Here is a 16,919-nt window from a genome sequence, read left to right as displayed (position 1 = left end):
TTAAAGAATTTATAAAGATTTTAACTGCCCTTATTGTAATTACATTCGAAATCGCAGTGCGTAACCCATTGCAAAGTGTCTCGTGATGACTTAAAAGTTAAGCAGAGCACATTGTCATAATTTCCGGAATCGCAGTGGCATGCGTGAGGTTCATCACTCTGGGGCTACGTAGTGATTTGTGAGCCTAATCCAAGTGTGTTGGACAATGGTAGGTACCTTCGTATAAAGTTGGTCAAAAACATAGGGGGAAGCCTTCCAAAGTATATTGGACAGTGGCTTTGCAAACCAATAGGGCGATTTGAGACTGAAAAACAATGTTTAACATACCATGTGGTTGAGCTTATACATACGATTCTCTGGGGTTCAGTGGTTATTTCAATATAATCGTATTTAAAACTTCAACGACGGTCTGAAGGTGGCTGCACTAGTAAGTAAGTGAAACGCTCTTGCCCAGCGGCAAGCTCTGATTTACATTTTCAAGGTGAACGCGACATTTTCGCCGCGCACTCTGACACGCTATTCCTCTTTTCAGCGCCCTATACCCACATTGTTGAATCCCAGGGCGCAGCAAGTCTGAAACTCTGAATCTGTAAGTAATCTACGCATGTCCTAGATTAAGAGCACGGCAATTGGCCACCACCCAACACTTTTTGTAATAAAACTGAGTCTCCACCTTATTTCCCCAGAAAGGAGTCGGGAACACTGACAAACAATATGATACCATTGATGTCTGTATACTCATGAGTTCCACGCTTGCACGTGAAACAGAAGGTAACCACCTCTTCTAAACTTGGGTAGTACTCACTGGTCTTTCGAAACTTACTGGTCTTAAATCCCTAATTGATTCCTTGATTTTAGTGCAGCCACCTTCAGACCGTCGTTGAAGTTTTAAATACGATTATATTGAAATAACCACTGAACCCCAGAGAATCGTATGTATAAGCTCAACCACATGGTATGTTAAACATTGTTTTTCAGTCTCAAATCGCCCTATTGGTTTGCAAAGCCACTGTCCAATATACTTTGGAAGGCTTCCCCCTATGTTTTTGACCAACTTTATACGAAGGTACCTACCATTGTCCAACACACTTGGATTAGGCTCACAAATCACTACGTAGCCCCAGAGTGATGAACCTCACGCATGCCACTGCGATTCCGGAAATTATGACAATGTGCTCTGCTTAACTTTTAAGTCATCACGAGACACTTTGCACTGGGTTACGCACTGCGATTTCGAATGTAATTACAATAAGGGCAGTTAAAATCTTTATAAATTCTTTAATGGCGAAGTATTTTTCACAAAACTTTGTTTTTCTTTTTGTTCCTTTTCTCTAATGCAGGCTTTATTCATTTCAGGCATGTCTTGCTACTTAAATAAGTCCTGATGATGATCCCGTGTATCTATTAGAGCCTTTAGGGATCGAAACGTCGACACCCAAGAGTGGGTTGACACTTGTAATATTTCAAATGTCCGTGTAAACTGCACTCCAGGCGACACTGCTAGCAATCTTTGCATCTTTTCGCAGTGCCCTGTCTTTGCTCTCTTTTCCTTGCCTGAAAACCACCCTCTTTTTCACCCTATATCTATTCCTTCCTTTCTTGTCAGTACGGCACAGGCTTGTGTCTTGTAAAATTGTATTGTACATCTGACATTGTCTTTTGGTAATAAACTCCTGCCCCGGCTGGGCCAGGACAACCTAAACTGTATAGCTTCCATCGAGTTCCTATACTATATAACGCAAGTATATTGAATAAGCTAAGGTCAATCATGACCTGCAATGATATTTATACTCATAATCGAATCAATGCATATGTCAATGAATAATAATTGTCGTTATGTTTGATAACACATATTGATAGTTATAACTCGAGACCCCACAGTTCAAAATCACGAATTTTGAGATAAAATTCACTCTCTCGCACTATTAGACTCACTCACATAGTAGATTGCACGAAATATGGTTAATTTTAAGTGCACCACCGTACACGCTAGCATTAGAGCAAGGGATTTGCATTTAGATAGCCACCACTTAGTAATGGCGGCTGTCGCGACCTAAATAATTGGAGCGCGAGCCCAAACAGACTCGAGCGCGAGTTTAAACAGAAACCGGAAGTATATTAACCACTTCCGGGTGACAGACGCGGACTTCCAAAATACGGAAGACCGCGCTATGGATAGCTGACTCTCGCAGCCCCTGGACTTCGAAAAAAAGAAGGTAAGCTCGAATGAAGGACCCGATCTGGGGGAAAAGATAGAGGGAGTGAAATGCTCGTCCCATATATACTTTGACAGTATAATAGTACCGTCTTTTTCTAATTCCTACAGCAGGGAGCACCTTGGCTTCAAATTGACTGGGGATTAAGAACAGATTTAATACGATCTGGATTCCAGGGAAGAATTGATATAAATAACGGAATACAATAATTTTGTAAAGGTAAGCCCATTACCTAAATATTGGTAGTATAAGAGAATATATATCCTCAGATTTTAAACATAGCTCTAAGCAAGATCCTTTTGTAAATTATAGATTCGACCAACACAAGATTCATTAAGCATACTACTACCCAAGCCACATAAGGCTGGGTTGGAATTATCACCAGTCAGAAGGTACGCTTTTCATACTGTTAATCTCTGAATGATGACTGTATGGAGCTTGGATAATGTGATATCATGACAAGCTGAGAATTTTGAACATATTCCATATACTTGATATTTTAGGCACAAAGTGCATGAACTTCGAATAGCAGGTAAGCCTGAGTACTATATACTCAGCAACCCAAATAGGTTTCACAGAGCACAAATATTACACTGTGGCTATTTGACTATTCAGAATTGACACAACTCCTCACGGGAGGTAGCACACTACGCTATCACAATAAGACTGGGATGAGCACAGTAAATCAATCTACTATATAGTATAGCACTATGATATTTTGTATGTCACGAACTGTGGGGACCCGCACCATCTCTCGACAATGAGAGAGCCTCTTCTTCTTAAACATGGGGGAGTACTGATACTCCCGTCGCACTTCTTCCTCTCCTAATGCATGATCCCGTGTGGCTAAGTGACGTAAATGGCGACAATAATTGCCCACTTGCTACAGTATCAACTCAATGCCTCATGCATAATTAATGTGGATGGGATATTATCTCATAACCCGAACAACCTCTGTATTGTATTTTTCCCAGCCCTGATGAAGTCGTGGGTTCCATCCCAATCGACGAAACACGTGTTGGCTGGACTGGAGGAAAACCTCTAAAGATTAAACGAAGTTGAATCTCTATCGAATTTGTATTATATTTATGTGATTGAAATATTGTTGAAAAAATTTGTTTATTGATAATTCTTGTTGGTGTGACAGGCTTTGTACATTTATATACCTGATCTAAGGATTATTTTGGGGTACGGATGACAACCCATGCCTAGGCACCCAATTACAGATACACTTAGTGGTGTGAATAGCAAGAAGAGCCTACAATTGTAAAGCGCCAATACCACCAAGACTGGTCATCCTTCTATCTCTACAAACCTTAAGGTTGGGCCGTTCATTCCCACTGACAGCTCATAAAAGGCACCCCCCCCCCTGCAGAATTAACACGTGATGCATTAGTGGTAGGCGCGCTGTCACAGGAGGCGCTACATCGCAGCGCACACGATTTTCATTTCCAAACCGACTTTGTCCTTTTGTGTCTTAAATCAGAGAGTCTGCCATAACCAGCATCATCCCCTCCCCGGTTCCTCCTGTTGTTGCCACAGAAAGAAATATTAGCATAATCCTCAGATACAACAGAATATCTTTTTACTGGGGAACAGAGGAGGGAAGATTGAGCTCTCATCACAGACTTGTCTCGAATCGTCTGGAATGGTACACTCAAAGGGGGTGATAACACTGTGGGATCCCCCCTGGGAGTCGGGGTCTGCAGTGTTTCTAGCCTCATGCACCCGGTGCTCCGCAGTACCACCTGTCGGTGAGGTGCAGGTTGAAAGGAGGACCAGGCTCTACCAGACCCGGGGCCTCGTGCTGAGATTGCAGACATTGATTAGCTAGTTTTGCTTCGCCTCTAATGCACCCTCTAATTTTGGGTTACTTTATTTACTCTTCTGTTAATGGCCTGTGCATAGTAAACATTTTAGAACCATGGCCTAACTGTACCACAATGTACGAGGCTGGCTGTCGATGCCTACTATTATCTTGCTTTTTAAGTATCGTAAACTGTATACAGCGAATACTGGTGTCTTTTCTGTGTGTGCTCCATACACCCAATATACTTCAGGAATAAAGTTGGGAAAAAAAGAAACATGGCCTCCAAACCACTACAATAATAGTTTGCTGATAAAGGGGAAAGACTTTGCCATAGTGTTCTTATTGTTCATTATATTTGTTTTGTAAATTGGAGTGTGGTGGTGATGCTCCTGTGTTGGCATAGCCAATAGGTCTCGCCTTTGAGACCTTATAAGAGTTTAGTTATGGAATGGAATGGGATTTGTAGAGCGGATGGCTACCCAGTGCTGCGGAGTTGGATAGAGAACAGATGGAATTTAGGGGAAAAGCCAGATTTTCAGGAGTTTGCGAAATTTTAGTAGGTTATGGATGGCAAGGGGGAGGGAGTTCCAGAGCCTTGAAGCATTGTAAGAGAAGAGGCTGCCCCCCGTCCGCGCCTTCTTGATTCTGGGAGTGTCAGCTAAGTAGAGATGGTTGGATCTTAGCTTTCTGCTGGCTTTATAAGGTTTAATTAGAGCTCTTAGGATTGGGGACCCTTGCCCTGGAGGATTTTGTGTGTAATACAAAGGGACTTGAAGTTGACTCTCTCCTCAATTGGGAGCCAGTGGAGAGTGCTTAAGGCGGGTTTAGCAGAGCACATATTTTTTGTGCCTGTACGAAGTCTGGCTGCCGAATTCTGGACAAGTTGAAGTTTGGAAATGACTGTTTTAGGAGCGCCAAGATAGAGGGTGTTGCCATAGTCCAATCTGGAGAGGATAAGACCTTGAATGAGGAGTTTTCTGGAGTGGGCAGGCAAGAGGGAGAGGATTTTCTGTGTGGTTTGCAGCAGGCCAAAGCAGACTCCCGCAGTTTTCCTTGCTTGGGTTTGGAAGGTAAGGTCCTGTTTTAGCCAGATACCCAGACTTTTTTTTTTTTTTTAAGAGCGGGAGCCTGCCCCATACAGGTCAGCCACATAGAGTTAGTGGTGAATTTTAATTGATTGCCCAGCACCAGAAGCTCCGTTTTTTTCGCCATTAAGTTTAAGGTGGGATCCGTTCATCCAGCTGGGAATTTCTTTGAGACAGAAGCACAGACTTTCCGGGGAGTGGTCTGACTGATTCAGCGAGACAGCAAGTTGGGTGTTGTCCGCTTAAGTGACCAATTAAATTCCAAAAGAAGTGGCTACTATTTCCTCCATTGGGGACATATACACATTAAAAAGTGTATGGCTCTGGAACGAATATTTCCTTCGGTGACCTGGAAGGTTCTACTTTCTAGGAATGATTTCAGCCGGGATAGAGCTGACCCTGTAGCTCCTCCTCTGCTCTCACTGTATCAAAGGCCGCGCTTAGATCCAGGAGGATCACAGCTGCGGATCCTCCTGAGTCAAGAATCTTTCTCGCCTCTTCTGCAACTGCCATCAGAGCGGTATCTGTGCCCTGGCCAGGGTGGAAGCCTGTCTGAGAGTAGTGTAGGAGTCCGCCGGAATCAAGGAAACCGGAAAGATGGTTGTTGATGAATTTTTCCGCCACCTTGCTGATTCCTGGTAGTAAAGAGATGGGCCGGTAGTTACCCAACTCCGAGGGATCAAGGTGGTTTTTTTTTTAACAGTGCTCTTACTATGGTTTTTTTTCCAGTTATGGGGAACAGTGCCCTGCGCTAGGGAGGCGGTAATTAGGTTGTTAATGGGAGAGGTGATGGTGAATGTCACTGACTTCAGGATGTTGAGTGGTGCCGGGTCCATGGGGGAACCAATTTTGATTGATTCTAAAATTGGAGGGAGCAGCTCCGCCATGAAGGGGGAGAATGATTCTAAATGGAGGGCATTATTTTCAGGTACTGGTAAGTAGAGTTCTAGTAAGTGGTCATTAATTGGGAGAGTTTTTAGGATATTTTGAATTTTGGTAGTGAACAATTCTGGCAGTTCATTACATTGGCGGCCAGAGGGGTCGGGAACGCAAGGAGGGTCAGGGATTTTCAAGTTTTTTGACAATGCGGAATGTTTCCCTAGAGGAGTTAGCGGAGGCTTGAATTTTTTCTTCAAAGAAAACCGCCTGGGTTGTTTTAAGCGGTAACAAATGGGGTGGTGATGGACGGAGCATCTGAACCAATCAAACACTAACACCCAGTCAACAGATCTGGGTGTAATCCATCACCGTTCTTTAGCCCACTCTGCCACCCCAGTTCAGACATGGCCATATGCAAATGTTATGTTATGTTATGTTATTTTTAAGTCTCTTTTATAGCGCACGGCTACCCCAAGGGGCGTCCCAGCGCTTTGGCAAAGAGAGATGCGGAAAAGAAACACAACACAGCAGCTCACGAAGGTTCCGCCAGGAGAAATCATGCTGCAAAGAGCCAAGTTTTCAGCTCCTTTCTAAAAGTAAGGAGACTGTTCAACTTTCTTAAGGAAACAGGTAGCTCATTCCAGCAACGCAGGACCAAGTAACGGAAAGAACGCCCTCCGATCCGGGCAAGTTTAATCCGGGGGACGACAGCCTTAGCCAACAAGGCCGACCGAAGCGACCTCCTCGGAACATAAAAGGCCAGACGCTTCTCCATATACTTTGGGCCAATTGAATGGATGGGCTTGAAAGCTAGAGTCAGTACCTTAAAGGTGATTCTTTTGGCAATGGGCAGCCAATGCAGTCTCCTTAGAAGTTCTACATGGGAACAGCCCAGCCCAAACTGCCAAGCCATGCTTTCTCTGCACCGGAAACAAGCTTCCTAGGACCGGTTTCTGGCATTACAGACGTCTTCAGCCAGGCTTGCTTGAATCCAGTGGCAAAGTGAGCAAGGGACTCACGTCTCAGCATACCCTGCCAACTTATGGTGAGCAAGGTGATCCTCTGCCTCTCATTATTCATTTCATTCCAGCGCAGGTTGTTTGATATTTGGAATTATTTCCTCTTCGACATGCACACAGTGTTCACTGAGAGCTGTAGAGAAGTGTTCGGCTGTTTGTAGGCGCTATAAATACCAAGAGTTACTGCAGCAAATTTTAAACCTGGCTAAGGTCTGCACAAAATCAGATAGAAAGATTATTGCAATTGAATTATTGACAAACTCGCCCAATTCGAAAAGCCACATTTGATGAAATGAAATTATCCCTCAAGAAATTGTGATATCCCTGAACCATTGACTACCAGGGATGAAGTCAGGACTGCTGGTTGGCGATCCCACTGGAATAATTTTTTGGAGAGATATTGTAAAGGAGCTGCCAGCTAAACTGTGAAGTGTGTACTTTTAAAAGACAGTCAATAAACAAGTATTTGCAATGCAATAGGTCTTGCATTTGAGAGAGTTTGAGCTATTGGCATTGTAAATAACAATGCCTTTTAGTTATGTGTATTGAAAACCTGAAAGTGGTGTCTAAACGCACACTTTGTACTTATAGTCCTTGCTTACGATAAGCAAGGCTGGCAGTAAAAGAGGCGTAGTTACTGCCAGCCTTGCTTCTAGTAAGCACCTACTATAAGCACAGAGTGTGTATTTATGCACTGCTTGCAGGTTTATAAAAAATAAAATAAAAGACATTTTCATTTAAATCCAAACAGCTCAAACACTCGAAATTGTGAGACCGATTGCATTGCTAATGCTTGTTTTAAATGTATCCAGCACGGCACCCTTGTTGGAATAATGGTGGCCGCACCTTTCTGATGGCTAGTTGCATTGGCAAACACATGTGCATGCCTTTTTTCCTTTTTATTTGTTTTGGTTTCAATCGCTGCACTTGCACTTTAACTGTAAATATCTTAACTTAAAGCAGTGAGCCACAATTGCTTCAAAAGTCAAGAAATAGAAAAAAACTTTTTTTTTTCAATTTCTTTACTTTTGAACCAATCGTGGCACACGCTTTAGGTTAAAATATTTACAGTTAAAGCTCAAGTGCGGCCATTGTAACCAAAGTAAATAAAGAGAATAAAAACATGCGTCCGCCATTTTTTTCTCTTTATTTACTTTGGTTTCAATCGCTGCACTCGTGCCTTGGAATTGATTCTGCTCATGTGATTCAATGTTTAAAGAGTTTGTTAGCAAGAGAAGAGATTCCTGAATCCATCTTAACTGATAATGGGGTTCAGTTCATCTCTAAAGAGATGGAGGATAAAACGAATTTCGTTGCCCTCGCTGCATCACATTTGGTGATGCAGCGCGGGAAACGAAGTTCGTTTTATTTATTATTTTCAGTACTTACCTGTAATGGTCCATATGCCGCATTTTTCAACCCCCCACCCTGCCCCTCCCCCGTCTGATGTCACCGCCACGGTAGAACGCCCTGCACGGGCCGTGCCTGGGTATTGTACACAAAACCTGTTCTCTCTGTCATCCAGAGGCAAATGGAATGGTTGAGAGATTCAACAAAGTAATTAAAGAATCTATTATCTTAGCAAAATCATCATCCTTAGATTGGAAATGTGAAGTTCTTTAAAAAATGGAGGAATGTAGATCATCTCCTCATGCTACCACCGGAAAAACACCTTTCCTATTACTCAGAGGCAGAGTTCCTAATACATGTGTAGAACCTGCATGGGTTAGCAAATATGAATTAAATAAAGGTAAATCAAGGAAATGCGATAATCTTGACATTCTAGAGAGAGAAGAAGAGAAGGCGAAGCAAAGAAAATAAAAAAAAAGCGGTTAGGAAAACCAAAGTTGAGGTGGGCGATTTGGTAATGGTTAAACGCCCGGGTTTAGAAAGTGTAAACATCTGTCATATCTTTCGGATCATGTTTAACTGTGTTTTTCTTTTATATTGTTGTAGATAAGGAAGGGAGGTGTGTGGAGTTCTGCCTTTCTTATGACTTGTTTCACTATGTCAGTAATAGAATTGTAATGTGTCATCAAAGGAATTGTATTTATGACATATGGTCATGTAATGTAGGAACTGTATCTATGTCACTAGATTCTATGTTAGGATTCAAAGGAAGACAAGCTGTTGGTGAGATTGTGTACCGGTTGATGGATGGGATCTTCTAAGGAATAAACTTAAGAAGAAACTATTTCCTGGGTCCAGTCTTATGTTGCAGGAATACTTCAGTAGGATATCTCTGTGAACTGCTGTCACCGGTGTTTTTGCACGCTGTGCTTTCCTGCCCTTGTTCTCATCCTCCGTCATGCACAGAAAGCTAAGTGGGGGTTATGGTTCCCCCCAGTAGGGCACTGACTTGTTTCTCTTTGGACTGTTCCTGGCTGTGTGCTTGTGGTGCTGATCCTTGCCCCTCTCCCTAGAGGTTAGCAGGAATAAGTGGCTTGGAGGGAAGAATATGTCCCCTGGCAGAGGCATTTTGTAGCAGGCACCGATATTCTGTCTGGAAACCGCCTGATCTTAAACAAGGCTTACCAGGACTTACCTGGCAAGAGGTAAACAGTTCTTAAGTTTCAACTTGCACCAAACGTACGCATTGAAAGCCCCCACGGGAGAAACATATGCCGACAAACAGAAATAGCGGTATATGTGAAGGGTTGCATTACCTTCCCTTCAGTCTATATTGTAAAGCAAAAAAATAAATATTCATAAGTATTGCGAAGCTTTGGACGGGCAACTGAATCGTAACGTAACAACACATTTGTATAGAAGGACCAAACAAGACTCCCAGTAACATTCCGCCCTAAAGAGCAATTGTGTTAAGTGCAAATGCTCTATCAGCAACATATTTTAAGGCACTTCTGGTGATGTTCATGTTTTGTAGGGATGAGCTGGGCTGATCATGTGATTGATAATAATTGTAATGTCGAAGTGCCTGCCAACTGCTCCTATGCCAACTTCTAGCAAATTCTGTTTCTTTTATTTTATTTTGTATCATTTTTCACACTGGGCTCTTTGTGCCAACATGTTTCTTCATGAAAGGAAAAAACACAAGTTCCACAATACAAAAATGCGGTTGCGTGAAAATCCAGAACTGACAGGAGATGCCATACAGAGTATGGGTTCTTTTGGTAGCTGTGTGCATAACTGCATGGGAAACTTGAGAGATGGCCCTTAAGACTTAGGGTGATGCACACATTTTCTTATAACACTACATGTTGTTTCTCACAATCAATGGCCAACTTCTGCAAGTTTCATCCATCAAAGATTCTTGCCAGCCAAACTATTTGTACTTTTTTTTCCTTGCCTAGTGCGTATTCTATTTCGTGACTCACATATAACTATTGAAACAGGAAGTGAAATTAGAAAAAAACACATGCAGTGTTCAGTTCATTTAGGGCATGCTCTGTGGTCTTTAGGTCTTAGCCTACCAGGCAGCTCAGCTGTCTGGTTTGCGAACAACATCTTGGGGCCATTCGGAAATTGTCCCTTGGAATGCTTTCCACCCACTGCTTACCATTAGCTTTGTCATTTGTTAGGCACACTTGCTTTCTTTCTATTTTTTGGCTCTATTTGATTTACACTATCCAGCTTGTGTTCTTCCCTCCTCTTGCCCAAACCTATTTACTGTATTCTTCCACCAGTACTGGATTGCTCTATCCCACAGTTTACTTTATGCTCTTCAAATGCAGCCTTTAATGCTTGCAAAATAAACATGCAAGGATGAGCTGTTCAGTCCTATATAATGTGTACGCTCACCTTAATTGCTGTGTGTCTCCTGGGAGTCTATTTTTTGAGAGGGGTTATGTTCCGCTGTTGCCATGTGGGGAGGTGTCCCTACTCTTCTGTGCTTAAACCCTGCTACATTTCCTATTATTGACCCTCCACAGCTGGGTAATCAGGCTCCATAATCAAATCCCCAAGCTATCTTTCGTCCATTCTGCTTAAGTCTCTTTCTCCCAAATTCACAACAACCCTCTTTTTTCCCACTCCCTGTCATATTCCTTCTCCCCTTCCCCATTCTTATCTAACCATCCCCTTCTCCCTGTCACTCACACCCACTTCTCTCTAAACCCTCATTCGCTCTTTCTGTCTCTCACGCACATATCCTGCTCTGGTATCACGCTCTCTCTTGTCATGTAACGCCCCTGACCATTTACAAAAACTCTGTTTTAATGAGTCTAGTAGCCGAGGTATCGTTTATTGAAGATGATTTATTAGTGTTAGATACATGTTAGTATATTAATAGTATGCTCCTGGTTTAGTAGCTAGTATAGCCCCATCAGGAGCAGCCTCCTTGCTCCTCAGCCCATACGCCAAATGACACCTCTCACCGGCACTGCAAACATTCCATTGCGTAATCACTCCTCCAACATTCCACACAGCACATCCACATTGACTGAACAGCAAGGGCCAAGGCACCAGGGAAGATGCATAGATAGGCACACAAGATATAACAGACCTATTTTTTAAATAATTTTTTCCATTGGTGTCAAATTATTTTTCACCTCCCTTCCCTCATACCCTATTTCCCATTTTATGGTTATCCAGTGCCGCGAGGTCATACGAATGGAAATAGCGCTATGCAAATATGATAATTCCACTGCAAATAAAAAAATCAAAAGTAAAAAACATTGTAATTTACAGCGCCAATAGGTCTAACTTTCACAAATGAGAGACCGATTGCATTGCAAATGCTTGTATTTTGCTTCCTCCCACTACAAACCAAAACAAACGAGTAAAAGACATTATCATTTACGCCAATAGCTCTAACTCTCATAAATGCGAGACCAATTTGCATTGCTACTGCTTGTTTAAATCACAGGACGTCAGGCTTAAGCCTGTTTTCTCAGCTCGGTCAGCTGCACTAGCCTTATGCCACTCAATAGTGTGTTGTTTCTACAGTCATGTAGCCCTTCAATGTTGTTACATTATTTCTCCTGTTGCCAAAGAAACCTTGGAATTAAGTGACAGTTTATTAACCATGGTTTATTAACCATTTTAATACTTAACTTCTCTCCAACATAACTTAAAAACATTGGCAAAGCCAATATATCTGCTTAAACACTTATAAGGTCCCAAAGGTGAGACCTATTGGCTATACCAATGCTTTCTTCAAGTGGTGATGACATGTAAGTTCTTCCTTTTGCAGTATTAGGCAATTTTTGTTCTTGTGTACCATATCATGGTGACCATCGGTTACCCATAACTTCGGGGCTATTTTCACTCAAGTTGGCAACCACCGAATCTCACTATGGTTATGAATTCTCTATCAGGGCCAGCACCATACGTCCTATGTGGGTTTATGCCTACAAATATATTAAGTGTAAATTTGGACCTTTTTGTGTACTATATTGCAGGTTAAGTCGTATATAGGATTTTCATTTTTCTACTACGGTACTTGCATCTGGGCACCACTTATTCTCTGGTTGATATGATATGGGCCTGGATTTTCTCTTATTTTATGACCACTACTAATTGACTTACTATATGTAATAGAATTCAAGCTTGGATCCAATTTATTTTCCCCTCAATGTGAGATGAACACCTGGTCAATATTGCACATTGTAAAGATATAGTGTGAACACCCTACATTATTTATTAAGGTGAGATCCTTTTGTGTTATTAATTGAGGGATAAGTAATCATACTCTTTCCTGTATATTCAGGTACTTCCCTTTCCTAGCTATGATTTTAGGATATTCCCTTACCTTTATATTTACTTTCTTCATTCCATTCCCACCTGAGCCCATTCTAATAATTTTCTGAAAAGCACTGTTAGAACTTACTCTTAGGCTATACGCAAAACTCTATATATGTATATAGTGTGATTCTATTGTTATATTTCCTGTAGTGTCTCTACTGTATATAATTGTGGATATATGTTATGTGGGCTGTCTTTTTGCATTTTTTTCTTTATGTGCCAATTCATTCTGTGTCCTTATGTGATTTTTTCAGCCCTGATGAAGTTCCTTCTGCAGAAGGAGCAAAACGCGTTGGCTAAGTGCCTGTTTTAACACATGTTAATTAAGAAGATGGATGGACTACATGTGTTCTCCCAACTACTTTTCTGGTGCACCTTCCATTCCAAAGTATCTTTTCGTCTCAGTTGCACGCAATGACGGTGAGTGCCGGAAGTAGATGTGATGGAGCAGATTTCCTCTGCAGTCAGGCATTGTTTTATTTTGTGTGCTTCAGACAGACTGCATTTAAATTGCCACGCACATTTTGGTGCAAGTTAAAAACATGGCACGTAAAAAAAACATGAAAGTGAGGCCTATTTAGTCTGAAATGCTTCTGCTGAATTAACATGTGTTTTTGCAATGTAGAGAAAGTGGCCTTTTTAGCTTTGAAGATTAATAGAATATGTTTCTCTCTTCCCAGCTCATCCCATGCAATCTACATTCACTATTTCTGTCTTAAAAGACTTTGACTTGTTGCATATTTTGATAAATATTTTCAGTTAATAACACCTCTATTTCTTTGTGCACATTGCACATTTATTTTACATGTTGTCATAAATAATAGAAAAACTGCTTTACACTAGTAGCTTGGCTAGAAAAACATTTATAATGAGTATTAGTATGGAGTTTGGAAACATAATGTGCTGATTTACATGAAACTAATATTATCTTTGTGTTTATTTTATTTTGGGGCCTACCATTAAATGGCTGCCTGTGAAACCATCAAAAGCTATGGCTTGCTTTGAATGAGAAGGGAGCATGCACAGACTGTGGCAGCTTTCCTCATGCCAAGAAGTCAAGAACACCTTGAACTGTACATCCTTGTGATTCTGCCAAATGTACCAGTGTTAGTTAAAAGTGTCCATCTGACTGCGCTTTGGCAGGAAGGAATGAAGACTATTGAAAATTTTCCCTAGCAATTGTTGCAAACCTATAAAATGTATTTATTCATGTATGCTTCTTTTGTTAAAACTGTTTTTTTTAATGCGTCAGGAAAGTGCAAACTCATGCCATCATGATTGACCAATCAACATACAGGTTTTCCTGAAATGCAACATTTTGTGTAGTCTGCCAAAATTTTGTGTATAAAAACTGACAGGGGCTGGCTTTCTCAGCTCAGCTGGCTTCTAGGCTCATTAGGGGGTGTGTGAGCTCTTGAAGAGAAGGAACAGATTAGGCCAGACAGCCTATGGGTTAGGTACGAGATCGTCACGGGTGCTGCAGGGGCGTCCGAGGAGAATCAGGGGGAGGTTTCTTGCTTCCACGTCATATCTTGGCACTTGAGGCCGCATTCCTTTGAGGTCTGGTGAAGGAGGGGCTATCTCACTCCCTGCTTGCTCTTTAGACACAGACAGATGCAGAAGAACAGCTGATTAAATAGAATTAGATGCTAAACTTTCAGTTATGCTTTACTAATTAATTAGGTCTGAAATGATTTATTTGTCTTATGCATTTATTTCTCTTTATGGGAGATTTTTGCAAACTATTTGATTTTTGATTAGCCTTGCAAGACTATTTTTTCTTAGAAACTCCTTAAGAATTTTGAATGACATTTTGCGCCACATTTTCTATCCTATATGTAATGGTTATATGCAGACTGTAAAATGTTCTGTAGTAATGCTATTTTTTCTGTTTTCCAAATTCTGTAACCTGATTGATATTTTACTAATGAATAAAGGGTCAGAGAAAAATTAACTTTTGACTAGAAAATAAAACCCTTTAAATACTCAACAACTCTCTTTATTGGCTTAAAATAATAATTGCATTTTTGACTGTTCATGATTATTAAAGTCTCCTGAAGGTTATACATGGTGTGAAGGGCCCAACACCTTTTGAGCGGTAAATTAGAGGTAGCATGAGGGTTTTGCATTGAGAAATTACCAGAAGAAATTACCGCTCCATCAGTTTTTGGTAATCAGAGGATGGTTATTATTGATTAGTTTGGTGATTAATGATTATTGATTTCACCATCAACTACTCAACTAATGGATCATTGACCTTAAGAGGGAAATAAAATAATTGCCCAAGTTAGATAAATGTCCAAGTCCTGATTCCTGACTCCAATGCTCAGAACCTGAAGACTGGCAAAGCAGTACTGAAAGGTGATGCAAGAAGTGGTGTGAGTATAAATAGGGTTGTGAAATGTTGTTAATATGCTAGTATGTTTTTTTAAAGCGTTGAAAATAGTATAGGGTTTTTACTGTTGGTGACATTTTGCTCATTTTGAATTGATGGTGTTATTGATTATATTGGTAATTTCATAGGAAATAATTTTTGGTTATTGATTACATGTTTAACTCTTAATGTAAGTAAGGGTCTTGTTCTATGTTGTCTGGAACACGCAGGTATGCACACCTGTGGAATCCCGGGAAGGAATAGCGGGTGGTAAATGGAAGCCACACTGCACTGAGGTTACTCGTCTGTTGGAATAGCACTGAGAAGCTAGGTAGGGCTGGCAGTGTTAAATTAGGGACTATTTTCTGTGTGAGTGATTTATAGCAAAGAGTTCGCTGGTGAAACTTTGGTCTGATATCACCTAGAAAGGGTCACACTAAAGGAGTAGCAGGTTCTTCTGAGCTTGAGTGACAGCAAAAGGGTTCGCTGGTGAAACTTTGGACTAAGATATATCCTGAAGGATAAGTCCAAAGGAGTAGCAGGTTCTTCTGAGCTTGTGTGACAGGTAAGCGGAAGGGATTTACCTGTAGTGTTTGAAGAGTAAATGGAAGGTCTTACTTTGTGAAGGGTAAGCGGAATGTGTTACTCGCAGTGAATATAAATCTATCCTTTATTTAGCACAATAGACAGAGTAGCGAATGTATTTATGTTGTTACTAACAGAGTTAATGATTAAGAAAATATTGCAGTAAGGTTTTGTGGAGGGTCAGTGGTAGGAGTAAAACTGACTAAAATTGAGACTGACAGCTTTGGGGAAAAGAAATTGCATTGAACTATTGCAAACATGAAATTGTTTGAAGGCTTAAAGAAGCTGTTAGGAGGTAAAGTGAAAAATTCGTTTTTTATTGGTGATGCTCCTGAAGGAACACCTGTGCATTTTATGTCTACCAATTTGGGACAAAATACATGTATGTGGGTTCACCAATGGTGCAAGATTACTGAAAAAGAGGGTGCTTTGAGGTTTCCAAAAGATGGTACTTTTGAACTGCAAATTATTGACAAATTAAGGGAAGTCTTATGTGAAATAAAGACACCATCTAAAGCTGCACAATTTGAGGCCTTAAGCTTGTGGGAAAAGGTAGCAAGAGAGAAAGCAAGTGAGGATAAAAAGGTAAAGCACCAAATACAGGAGAAGAGAATTAATGATGATAAAGAGCTTCAAATAAATAATGATTCAGGTGATGAAATAATGGATGCATTGTTAACTGAGTGTCCACCACTTTATGTGGTTCCCATTAAAAATACTGAAAATAGTGTACTAGTAAGCACTACAGTGGCTACTGCTTCTGTTGAGCAGAGAAAAACACATATTGAGAAAACTGTGCAAACATTTCAGATTGACCCATTACCTGTTGATTCAGCACTACCTCCAGGTGTTACTGCTTCAAATGTGCCTGATTCAGACCAAGAATTGCTAACTGCAGATGCACATATAATGCATATAAAAAGTATGACTGTCCCAATTAATATGGCCCCTACTGAAAAGGTTCAAAGAGCTGCAGAAGGAGTGATTATGGCAGAGTTTATTTCAGAAACTCAGAATTCACAGATTATTGAACAGAAATTACCCCAAGCACTGAAAGTTGAGGGAAAAATGGTATTTACAACATCTGCAGCCCCAAATAAAATAAATGTAATTGAAAATGTTATTTTTCAAACCTGCTTAGAGGAAGCAGCAGTGATTAAAAAGATAGAAAACATGGGAGAACATATTAACACAGGCCCTGAAAAAGAGAGACAGCGTAGTGTTTTAAATTCAGCACTTGAACATGGA

Source organism: Lissotriton vulgaris, chromosome 4_2 (assembly GCF_964263255.1).
Source record: "Lissotriton vulgaris chromosome 4_2, aLisVul1.2, whole genome shotgun sequence".
Taxonomy (NCBI): Eukaryota; Metazoa; Chordata; class Amphibia; order Caudata; family Salamandridae; genus Lissotriton; species Lissotriton vulgaris.
Note: the sequence above shows the minus strand (reverse complement) of the source record.